The following is a 13,889-nucleotide window of genomic DNA, read 5'->3' on the forward strand; positions in this document are numbered from 1 at the left end:
TGCCTAAGTGTGAATCATCACACTTAATTCACCTCATCGCTTTATCACTTCCACAAACTCATCTAGATTTGAAACTAAGGAAAAAAGATCATCAATAATTTGATCTTTTAGCTTTAATAAAATGCCCAATAATATACCCATGTAATAGCAAAAGCATGTTAGGATATGGAAAATGGATAAAAATCCAGTTATATCAATATAGTTAAAAGACAATGGTGAGATGAGATTAATGAAAATATTATAAGTGAGGAAGCCTGAATTTTTTTCCAGGCTTAGAATTAGATATGCGTTCCCATGTTGAAAAAGCAGACTAAATGGAAAAACAAAATCTACATGAAAATTGTTCAACTTAATGGGGGCAAGGATATCAATTGGAAAATTGGCAAGGGGTAGGAGTCAACAATAGATTAAGTTCATTGAAAAGAATTTAAATGTATTTAAGATACTTTTTCAACTATGAAACAGATTAAAATATAATTATTATACCCAGTATTTGTGAGTGTGCTAAGAAGGTAGCATTCTCATAGATTACAAATTTTAGGATGCCATTTGGTTCTATCTAATAAATTATTTATAAATAACCATATGAGGAAATAATCAGAAATGTTTAAATATAAGTAGGTACATATATATTTACGTATATTCATTGTAGCTAGCCAAGGGGAACCATCACAGGCAAACAAAGTTCAACAAAGGAGGCAATGATTAAATTATGGCATATCTATATATTGAAAAGTAAAATAAACATTAAAAATAATACATGTAAAAAACCCAGTGATACAATGAAATGATGACAATATTACTAAAAAGCAGGTTAAAAATATATCTAATGTGGGGTGCCTGGGTGGCTCAGTGGGGTAAGCCTCTGCCTTCAGCTCAGGTCTTGGGATCGAGCCCTGCATCGGGCTTTCTGCTCAGCAGGGAGCCCGCTTCCTTCTCTCTCTCCCTCTGCCTGCCTCTCTGCCTACTCTCTCTCTGTCAAACAAATAAATAAAATCTAAAAAAAATTTAAAAAATACATCTAATGCATATAACAATTTCTAATTCCTTTAAAATACATATGTGCATATATGTATCTCAGTGTGTGTGTACCTAAGAATTGCTTTTTAGGAAAACCCTGATATGGAAAAGGTCAAATTGTTCAAGGCGTCATATACTTCTTTTAGAATGTATCAGATTTAATTTATAACAATTAGTTCTTCCAATGGTCTTATAACTAATGTTATAACTAATTGGAATATTTGCAAATGTACACTTATAACGTGAATACTTAAAAGATGATGCATAAACATATGCTCCTACTCAACTATTTTGGGTTCCCTATAAACAAGAAATATATTCTTTTGGATTTAAAAAATTACAGCAGAATGCTTTTAATAAACTCAGAATGGTCTGTGATTAATCTTTGTTCAGTCTTCACACATTTAGAATTTATTTCCATTTCTGATTATAAAAAAAAGGCACTTCCTTTCTCTGATTAAAGGAATAAGAAAGAAAAAGAAAAACAGGAGGAGAGGATGAGTGGTGAGTTAAAGGACAGATTGAGTGTATGTATTTTAATCTGGCAGTTGTCTTGTGTAATTTTTTTTGCCAAAAGACTGCTAATTTCATACAAAAATTTAAATATTGTAGCAGTCACCCAACTTAAACATTTGGCAAATAGTTATCCTATTTCAAAAATGGAAAATATTTCTCAAGTGCTTCTGTTTTCAAAATACTGTCTCATGTTATTCTTTATGTTTGCTTGATCATTCTTTGGGAGAAAATTCTCTAAATTTGGGATGTGATATATATACATTTCCTCCTATCACATCCATTCAAGGCTACCTAGGTTTATTCAATTAGTTTAAAGTGAAAGAACCATATTTTTCTTTTTTTTTTTCTTTTTTTGTTTTATTTTTACAGAGTATATTCATATCTTTTAAAACATATAGAAGGTGTACTGAGAAGAAATGTTACATTTCTGGGGTGTGAAGTACATTTTTAACAGGAAAACTTGAGAAAAAATATAAAAGTTATTTTATATTTCCCTCAGTTTAAACAAACTGAAACTCACTTTTCACAGGAACATGGAAACTCTCACTTTTAGATGTGAATCATCCCAAGGGAAAATTTGCTAGATTCACATGGCTTCAGGCACCATATCCTCAATCCCATAAGTGCCTTTTGTTATTTCTTCTGTCCTCAAGCTGACATTAGAGGGAGTTTGGTTTTTTGTTTTTTTTTTTGTTTTTTTTTTTTTATGAAAAATGAAGCTAGAGTGTTGAAGTTACACAATCTGCTTTATTCCCCTTGACCACAATACTGTCAAATCTAACACAATTTCTAGAATTCTTTAAAAAACTACTCTAAAAGTCTATTTATATAGTGAATATGGACTGGTGAGTGTGTGTGTTATTATCCATTTAAACAAAGGGACATATCTTTTAGTTTAGGGGTGAGGAAAAGGGGCGCCTGGGTGGCTCAGCGGGTTAAGGCCTCTGCCTTCGGCTCAGGTCATGGTCCCAGGGTCCTGGGATCGAGCCCCGCATCGGGCTCTCTGCTTAGCGGGGAGCCTGCTTCCTCCTCTCTCTCTCTCTCTGCCTGCCTCTCTGCCTACTTGTGATCTCTGTCTGTCAAATAAATAAATCTTAAAAAAAAAAAAAAAAAAAAAGAAGAGGGCTGCAATGTTGTTTCCAAGCAGTTCTTAAAAAAAAAAAAAAAAAAAAAAAAGTATACCAAAAGTTGGATTTGTAATAACTTTAGATTTAGTTAGAGGAAATGACATAATAGAGTCACTGTGGTATATAAGAAAGCAATTGGGTGTTTTCCCATCATGAATCATGCATTTAACAAAATTTATGATTTTGAAAAATATCCAGGCAATTCCTCCCACTACTAAAATACACTATGCTTGATCAATTAACTTGTTGGTAAGAGCACCAAATTAAGGCAATATGTTCACAGACTCTGCTAATGATCTCAATTAGGCATTTCACCAATACTGGTCAGAAAAATGGTTTAGCTTTATTTTAATCACCACACAAGGAGAATAGCACATTATATATATCCTGACAATAAATCCTTGAAAGAAAAATGACTACATTCTAATCTAATGTAGTCAGAAGTGGTTTTACTATGAAGCAAATGATGCTTATTTCAGCTTCAGGGAGCCTCATTTGAAATGACCTTCCAAGGACATGGGAGGAACCTATAACATAGTTATTTGGTCATGCAATTTTGTAAAATTTGGAAAAATAGGACAATTCAACTGCATTCAGTTAAGACTTCTGCTTCCTTTCCCTGTTACTTTTTCCTCATGATAGTTGGCATCTCAGGATGGTCATTTGGAATATTTAACTACGGAAAAATTCAGATGTGGATACATTCATTTTTGGCTTAATGGACATATATAAATGGTTTCCAATTTCTTCTGTGCATAGTTAAATTATTGCTGATTGTTCCAATATTAAGGACCAAAGGCCTAGGAGCCAGAGGCTGTATGATAATAGGAACATATTCTAGAGACCCAGCACAGTAAATACGTGGGTAGGAGAAGACCAAAAAAAAAAAAAAACATATCAGGTACATAGGGAAAGAATCTGATTGCTAGAAAAAAATTTTCAAATTAAGTTTGTTGAAATTTTTCCACAAACTTCTAAGTCTAAAAGCAATTCTAAAAATGCATATAACATTGAAGCTGAAATAACATCCCTAGCCTGTTAATAAGAAGAATAATAAAAAACAAGTCACTAAACATTTTAGGGAAAGTAGTAAATTATCTCTTCATCTCTCTGTAGAAAACATTATAAAATTGTTTTCCTATAATTAAAGAGTTTGCATCCAGACATTAAAAAAATTATAAAGATAGATCCAGAAGTTAACTAATAAAAATAATTATGGTGTTTATCTGGCTGCCTTCCTCCATCTTTCAAGGCAAGAAAGGTGGATGGAATTCTCACATTTCAAATTTCTCTGACCTCCTCTCCTGTCTCATCTCTCAGCTTTGCTCTTCTATCACAGCTAACTGAAGGACTTTCTGCCTTTATTGTTTGTTTAAAGTCTCATGTGATTGATTATACCAAGACCATATGAGTCAGGGATCACTTCTATTTTAAGGTCATGTGACTTTAAAGTCCCCAGCAGTACCTAGATCAATGTTTGAATGAATAGCTAATAGATAGAAGTCTTGAGGGGGACATCTTTAGTATTTTCTTATCACAGTACTTAGTTCAATCTTCCTTTTTCTTAAATTGAGAAATTTATCATAAAGTCATTTATCCAAGGAGTTATCCAGTTTTATTGCTATTTTAAAAGCTACATGAAACTATATATATTTTTATATTATGGTGGTTAGATCATCTGCTTAAGGGAAAAGATACATGGAAGCCTATCCAATTTTCATAAGTTCTTATTTTGTTTTCCTCTGATAACAAAACTATTTCTACTCCAAGGTTTAGTAGATAATTTAAACTATCTGCTATACTGCTTTTTCCAAAAATGTATTCGACACCATTGCCATTTGCACAATGGACAAAGTATTGAGGTCTTTCCTCTAAAAGGGTCAGAATTTTTTTCTGAAAGGACTTCATAGTAGTAAATGGTTTAGATGTTTGGGGCATATGTTGTCTGTTGCAACCATTCATTCATATCACTGCAGCATGAAGAGAGGGACAGATCATAGGAAAATGAATGGGTATAACTGCGTCCCAGTAAAACTTTATTTACAAAAATAGGTGGTGAACCAGGTTTAGCCCATGAGGAAGTGTGAGACTACTTAGTTTGCCATATTCTGGTGTAGAGATTTGGATCCTGTATCTCTGTATTAAATTCCCATAGCTACTGCAGCTACTCCATTTCCCATCTGCCATACAGAAAGGGCTTCATTCATGTATATTTTATATTGTGGCCTTGACATTAAATTGAGATTTGAATACAAATAGATATGGTCATATTTTTAAAAAATTGCCACGGTTTCTGCAAAACTCTTGCTGAATCAGTGTTTATTTTGTTTATCAGTGATGTCTATAAATTCTTCACCTTGCAGGGGCACCTGGGTGGCTCAGTGGGTTAAAGCCTCTGCCTTCGGCTTGGGTCATGATCCCAGGGTCCTGGTATGGAGCCCCACATCATGCTCTTTACTCAACAGGGAGCTTGCTTCCCCTTCTCTCTCTCTGCCTGCCTCTCTGCCTACTTGTTATTTCTACCTGTCAAATAAACAAATAAAAAAAAAAATCTTAAAAAAAAATCTTCACCTTGCAGATTCCCTTCAAAATTCAGTGTTAGTAATGTGTATGTTTTGTTTTTGTTTTCCCACAGGATGAATTAATATATTTTGTTTTGTCAGACAATTAAAATAACATATTCCTTTTTTCCCTTTTTGACCGAGCTTATAGGAAATCTAGACCTAGAATGAATACTCACTTCTACCTTACATGTATAGGTTTTGGGACACATTTATTTCCTTTTATTTTCTTTAAATTTTGGCCTTACAGCAAAGATAATTTTAATTAAATTCTGCCTAAAGTCCTTACAAATGAATACATATGGCAGGCTTGGAATTAAATTCTGATTTGTGATTAGTCTCCCTCAAATCTAAATCTATGTGTTCACATTTTATAGATTTCAATTAATTTTCTATATGTCCTATACATTATATCTTTGATGCAATTTTTTAATGCATTTAAACTCCCACACAGAGTAGAGTATGCCTTTGTAGTTACCTTTTTAAAATTTTATTTGAATAAAATTTATTTACCAAGATTTCTCAATTTTAGCACCACTGACATTTTGAACCAGAAATTTTTATTTAGGGAGGCTTCTGCATTGTAGAATATTTAGCAGCATCTCTGGCCTCTGCCCACTAGATGCCAGTAGCACTCCTGCCAAGTTGTGATAACCAAAATATCTCCAGACATTGTAGAAGGTCCCCTAGGAATGAAGAGAACTAGTTGAGAACCACTGATTTATTCAGAAAATGAGACAAATTATGAATTAACAAATTGATGAATTTTAATAATATGAATACACCAGTATAATGAGCACAAAGATCAAGAAATGAATTATTATCCGCATTCCACAAAGGCCCTTACTGCCCTCTGCCTTTTACTACCTTTCCAGAAAAAATATCTTTCTGATTTTTAAACCATAAATGGGCTTTCTACTTTTGAACTGTGTAAATTGAATTACAAATAATGTACTTTAGTTGCTTTCAGTAAACATTACTCCTATGAGATTTATTTATATTATGCATAACAATAGCTCTTTCATTATTGTCATGCACCATAATTCATGCATTTTACTGTTGATGAACATTTCGCCTTTCACAGCTTCATTTATGGGAATTTTCTAATTCAGTTGATTTTCTTTTCTTCAGATTTTCCACTTCTTTTGTCAGGTATTTTTAGATTGTTCTTTGAGAAATGTGTCCATTTTCTGTTATTTTCCAAGTATATTGGCATAAAAATTTGACAATATTAATTTTTGACTATTCAGTGCTATAGAATCTACAATTCCCCTTCCCCCCACCTTTTCATTCCTGCTATGGTAGATTATGGTCTTCAATTCCCCTTGAACATTGCTGCTATGGATTATCATTTTATGAGTCTTTGCAAAAATCAACTTTGCTTTGTTGATTCACTGTCATATTTATTTATGATCTTGTTATTTATTTTTCTCTTATTTTATTTTTTTCAGATTTTATTTATTTTAGAGAGAGAGTGTGTCAGAGTGTGTGTGAGCATGAGCAGTGGAGTGCAGAGGGAGAGACTTTCAAGCAGACTCACCACTGACTTCAGAGCCCAACAGGGAGCTTGATCTTACCACCCTGAGATCATGATGTGAGCCAAAAATCAAGAGTCATTGCTCAACTGACCCAGGAGCCCTATTTTTTTCTCTTATTAACTTTTTGTCTATTTTCCTGTTCTTTTCCTAATGGAATGTGTGACATGAATCACGTGTGGTTTTCAACTTTAAAAAAAAAATTTTTTTCTATTTTAAGCTTTTAAGAATTATAGATTTCCATTTAGGCCTAGATGTAGATGTAGTCTACAGATATCTCTTATTACATTATAATTCAGATAAAAATATTTTTAATTTATTATTTTTTCTAAACATATGGATATTGAGGGTATTTCCAAATATTTTGGTGATTTCTATCTTCTGCCATTTATTTTTAGTTTAATTTCCCTAAAGGAAGAGAGAATGTCTAACTAACTTTCTTTGAATTTTGAAGAGATTTGCTTTAGAGTCTTGCATATGGTGACTTTTGGAAGAATTTGGTGGGCAGCTGTGAAAATATATGTTCTGTTGTGCACATTGTTCTGCAAATGTCAATTTAGATTACTTAATTATGTTGCTCAGTACTTTATACTTATTGAAAATTTTTTATCTTTATCAAACATTGAGAGAAATATAAAAATCTTCTACTCTGATTATGGATTAATCTATTCCTCTTTTTAGTTCTGACATTTTTTGCTTTATATGGTTTGTAGGTATATTATTATGTACACACACATTTAACATGATTATATCTGATCAGTCTGGTATACTGAACTTTTAATCATTACAAAATGACATTCTTTAAATCTGGAAATACTCCTTGTGTACAACTGATTTTTCTCACATCAGTATATCAGCAATAGTTTTCTTTATGTTTTCCCCCCTATACATTTATTTCATGCTTCTTTGTCCTTATATTTAGGATGGTTGCATTTAACAACATATAATTAAAATTGTTATCTTAATTAAATCAAAAAATTTGGTCTTTTAATTGAAATATTTAGCCTATTTACATTTAATGTAATCCCTTGTAGATTTAGTTTTGTACCTATAATTTTATTAGTTTTCATTTGCCCAAATATATAAAAAAATAATAAAATTAGAACACATTAACTCTATGCATTACCATTTTAATATTCATGTTATTGTTCTGAATTTTAATTCTACATTTAGTTTGGGTCCAACATAATATTAAAACAATTATTTTTGTACATTCAATATCCATATATATTTACCCATGTATTTACTTTCTACTTTGCTTTTTTCTTTCCTGCATTTTCACATTTTCCAGAATTATTTTCTTTCTGTTTAGGGATTTCCACTAAGTAATTCTTCCAGTGTGGTTTTTCTGGTGACAAATTATTTCAAATTTTGTTTGTCTGTAAATGTCTCTGCTTCCATATGTAAAGGATAGTTTCACTAGGTATAGAATTCTAGGTTGGCACCTATTTTCTCTTAGTACTTGAAATATGCCGTACCTTTGTTTTGTGGCCTCCATCATTTCTATTGAGAGGTCGGTTAGCTGCTAATCTTACTGTTTTCCCCTTAAAAAAATATTTTTTTCTCTTTCTTTAGGATCTTGCCTCTTCAAACTGATTTCATAAGCAGCTCTGACCTACAATTATGTCTTTCTAGCCCCTTGAGATTGCAAAAAGATCCACCAGTTTTGTCACATTTTAGTCACCTGGATAGATTCTCTGCTTTTTGCCCATCACAAAAAAAAAAAAAAAAAAAAAAAAAAAAAAAAAAAAAAAAAAGTAAATACTCCAGGAGAAAAAGCTATTCTTTTTTTTTTTTTTAGAGCTTTTATTTATTTATTTGACACAGAGAGAGAGAGAGATCACAAGTAGGCAGAGAGGCAGGCAGAGAGAGAGGAGGAACAGAGAGCCCGATGTGGGCCTCGAGCCCAGGACCCTGAGATCATGACCTGAGCCGAAGGCAGCGGCTTAATCCACTGAGCCACCCAGGCATCCCAGAAAAAGCTATTATTAATGGTCAGCTAAACGTTTTATAATTCCATTTCTCTGGATTAGTAGGCCCTGAGGTACTGTTGCCCCAGTGAATTTCAGGTATCTTTTTATGTCTTTTATCCGGATTTTTAGCATATTTGTAGGAGTATTTATTTTCTTAAACATTTCCCATACCTAAAGTTTTAATTTAAAAAATGCTAGATTGGAAAAATATGATTTTTTTTCTTAATAATATCCCTGATATGTCCAGGTTTAGCAACTTAATATATCAGTGTGAGATGCTTTGGAATCACTTGTGAACTAAAATCATTTCTTGATACAAAAACAAATTTTAGACTATGTATTAGTTGTGTTAGGCAAGATTTTGCAGTTGCAAAAAATGCATACATATATTATCAAATCTCAGTTACTTAAGACAAAAAAAGGTTTTTTTTAATGCAAAGTTCATTTCATACTGGTATACCTCGAAATAACTGTTCTCTAAGTGGTAACTCTGGAATTTTGGCTGGTTAGATGTTACCATAGTTCCATGTATTACCAAAGTCCTCAATGCAGGGGATATTAGAGGGAAGATCAGACATATCGTTTCTCAACTTCTTTGGAAGTTCCTCTTAAAATTCACTTTAAGCCTACTAGCCAGAAGTAGGCACATGATTTCATCCTAACTGCAGAGGAGGCTGGAAAATGCAAGGGAACAACACAAAATACTTGATAAACATTAATGTCTATTCTGTAGCATTCATGAATAATATACTAAGTTAGAATTGCAAAGCACATTAGCTATATTGGTCATATGCAGAAGAAATATTAAAATAAGGATAGGGACTTATTCTATGAGGAATAAAAATTCAGTGATAATTCCAATGACTCAGATAAAATATAATCTGTGTACTCATTTAAGTTCACAGGAAATAGTGTCATCACACCTGAGAACCTAAGAAGACATTCAAATCTTCTTCCTTTTGTTCTTGCTCAGATTTCACATTGAGCATTTGTTACCTGTGGTATCCAACAGCAGTGAGTAGTTCTTAGGCAGTAGGAAATGGAATATCTCTGGCTCTTCTACTTTTTATCACATTGTTCTAATAAGCCAGGGAGAAAAACAATCTCATTTTTTTTTTTTTTTTTTTTTTTTTTAGGGAGCATATTGAAGAGTAGAAGTGCAAACTAAAAAAAATAGCATGGAGTTACTGTAGTCTTCAGTGTGATCTGCAGAAAAATCATTTGGAAAACCATCAGTCTAATGGAATACAAAAAAATAATGTTTGATAGTATGAAAATAATTTTTTTTAGTTTATTCTGAGCTTTATTTACAAATATAGTCATTCACACACTGCAGTCACTTTATTCATAAATGGAGATGCTTAATAATAGATAGTGTTGGTGGCTTATATTCTAAGTTGTTTTTCAAACATTAGTGATAATTTTATATTTATATTTTGATTTCAACACCCCATAATTCTCCTTATGAGTATCAGAATACTTCTCCAACCCAACACTAGGTATTTAGGGAAGTTCATTTTGAATTACAGTAGAAGAGAATTATCTAATGGATATAAAGATAATTATATATGACCTTTGCTACATTAATACCATATCTTAAATCTGTTGGATTAGTACCATGTTTCTGTTTTTATATTGCAGTAGTTAAATTCTCACCTCTTAGCAAATGGATGGAATGTATAATATTCTAGAATTTTTCTCAAAGTCCTTTGGTGAGTATACAGAGTATATTCAATGAGTATATATTTAAGAGTTACAAGCATCTTTCCTAGGTTACTCAAATTACAGAGCTTATTTAACTTAAAATCACTGATCTATTGCATCTCACTTTCAATTAGGTGAAAAAAAGGCTTTAGCTGCAATCATATCAGTTGCTAGAAAAAAATGCTTTTTCTTTGAAGAAGATTTAAAAACAATGCCCTTAGAAAAATTTTAAGACACATATATAAATAAATAATTTACCAAATATGTATCTGTGTGTGTTTTCACATGTGTCTGAAAGTAAGCATGCTTACTTGCAAAATGGAGGTGCCAGCTATATGTAGGTGAGAAGTCTGGAGAGTCTGGTTTACTAACAAAGTTATAGTTGAATAACAATTTCTTTGCACAGTCTGTACTATGCTACCTGCATGTGTGCACACACAAATATGTTTCAACCCCCAAAATATGTCTGCAAATGGGAAAGATAAAATGATATGAAAACTTTCTTACACATTATTTTATGAAAACTGTGACAATCTTTTTAGGACTCATGAGAATAAATCTCTTGTAAAGCATGACATTGGCACCATAAAATGAAAGGGGATGATCAGGGTCATAATTGAAAGAGTGTAATAAAAGTGACATGTCATTTTTTATGCCATAGTATAGGATTCTTATATACCCCTACTCCCACAAAAACATAAAACTCGCTTAGTTCAGAATGTTCTACCATTTCGTAATTGTTACTCTGGTCACATTTCCCGCCCTTAATCCTATTCTTTGAATCTTTAAAAAAAAAAATCTGCTGAACACTAATTATTTAACCTTGCCTCCTACCTACTTTCCCTCTTTATTCTGAGGTTTCTTAAGGGCTATAATGAGCTGTCCCCACACAAACAGGCCAAATTAGTGGATAATTACTGCTGGGCCTGTGAATGTTCTCACTCCTCCTTTCTTACAGTTTCACAACATTACCAGAATGGTCTGTCGCCTCCCTACCAATTAGGAACAATTACTACTTTATAACATTAGTGGTGGCAGGCTTATTACGTTCGGGGATATGTAAAAGTGAGGTGGGGGGTAGAGAGAGAAATGCAAAGCCAACAGGGTCATTGTCATATGAGGGGCTTCAATGGTTTATATTCATCATTTTAATTTCATTTCTTGAGGATTACAGCTGCAGATTTATATTAACTCTATTAGATAAAAGTGAACATCATATATATCCAAGGCATGTTTTTCTCTTTTGCACAGGATAATATCTCATTTTGATGGCTATAGTTTTCAAAATAATGAAATGGCTCTGGGTCATTCTATGGGGGAAAAAAAGGGTTATTTATTTTTTGGTTTCCTGGCAAAAATGCTGATTATTTTTGGGGGGTTGGGGGGAGAAGTGAGGATGGAGGGAGTACATTTCTGTCATCTGAATTTAGTTGCTTAAGCTATATTGAGGATGTCATTGCAAAGGAAGATACTGTGACCCAGAAGAGTGACAAAACATGGCATTCCAACTTGTATTTAAATAGAGTTTAGGTCAAGATAAATCTGTATCAAATACTCAGAATAAGCATTTTGAAAGCTTTTAAGAATGCTATATATGCATTTAACTTTCCTCTTTCTAGAAGGGCTGAAACATAACAGACTTGTCTACTTGAGCTTATCTGTCCTTAAATAATTCTTTCCTAATGAAGTTTTTATTCTTAAAGTCCATGAAGTCTTGCTTGGTACTGTGAATGGATACTTTCTTTCAGGGTATATTTTAAGACTTCATTAAAGTATGATGTATTTTAATGAATGGATCCTTACTGTCCCTTTTGGTGCTTGGTTCTTCATAAAGCACCTACTCCATGGTCATAGAACACAACCCAAACCTTTCCCTTGAATGACAACTTAATTAGACTAGCTCATTTATGTTTTAGAGAAAAGAGGAAATTAGACACCTGTAGATGGAGAAAAAATAATGCCACTTCAATATGTTTCGGAAGTAAAACAACAAATTTATAGACCATTGAAGGGAAACAATTTTCAGATGGAATTGGTAACCATTGTTGACAGTGATGTCAGGGAGCATGAGGATGAAGATGATAATTTTGGAATTAGGAGGCTATAGTTGCCAAATTTAGGATCATTATTTTAGTCTGGGTAGTGAGAATAGAAAATGCATTTCAGAGAGTTTTAAAAAAAGATTAGATGGAAAGAAAGTGGAACATAACGTTTTAGACCACATATGTGAGAAATTTAGTGATTAAAAGGGAGAGAAGGGCGTGCCTGGTTAGTCAGTTGTGTCTGCCTTTGGCTCAGGTCATGATATCAGGGTCTTATAATACAGTCCCTCATGGGGTGGGAAAGGGGGTGGGTCCCTACTCAGTGGGGTGCCTGCTTCTCCCTCTGCTTCTGACTCTTTCTCTCTCTGTCTCATGAATAAATAAATAAAATTCTTGAAAAATTTTTAAAAAATAAAGGGAGAGAAGGGCAAACAAGCCTTAATAAAGTAATTTTGTAGAATGAAGTTTTGTGTAGTTGAAGGCAGACCAGGAGAAACTTAAAAAAGGAGAGCAAAAAATATATGAAGTTATGAAAGGTGTATATTGCCTTCCAAAATTGGAAGAAAAACATTTAATGTTTTCATGTTGGTTAACAAGTAATAAAAATAAAAATAGAAGTGTCGTGATGTAGAGGGATGTATATTGAATGGTCTCATTTTTTTTTTTTTTCAGTGAATTGTAAGGCAAAGATTGTATATGACTTAGGAAATTACCACAGACATTCCTCAGGGAAAAAAAATGCATAGAAAGATCTCAGTTGACTGACACACATCTTAAAGAATGTCATGATCAATAGTAACTCCCTGGTTGTTTGCAACTAAGAGACGATTCAATTGTTCACTAAGACATCAAAGAAAATATTATGTTCTTCATAACACCTAGCAAATAATTTGTAGATTAACTCTACTTCTCAGTCTTTAATTGTGTGCATATGCATCAAATATCCACAATCACAATGTGGGATCTCTAAGGAGAAACAAAGAATCAAATGTTTATTGTGTAGTGGTTATTGAACAACAAATTCTATACTTCATGCCATATGAAATACATTCACTTTATGATGAATACCAAAAAACCCCACAAATTTCAGCAAGAACCATAGGATTACTTAATTTATTTACACACACACACACACACACACACACACACACACACACCCTCACAGAGGGAGAGAGAAGGAAAGGGAGAAATAATTGTGTAGGGCTTTGGTGTTATAGTCATGTATCAACAAAATTAACTTGATGTTCAAATGTTGAATATATATTACTACCAAAAACTGTACTAATTAATAATCATTGATGCAGTTAGCCTTGCCTTGGTAATCTTTGGTCATGCAAGTTTAAATTCTTTGCATATTTGAGAAAAAAATTAAAAAATACAAATTCAAAATGAAAGAATGAACTTTTAGTAT

The sequence above is a fragment of the Meles meles genome, chromosome 3, assembly GCF_922984935.1.
Source record: "Meles meles chromosome 3, mMelMel3.1 paternal haplotype, whole genome shotgun sequence".
Lineage (NCBI taxonomy): Eukaryota > Metazoa > Chordata > Mammalia > Carnivora > Mustelidae > Meles > Meles meles.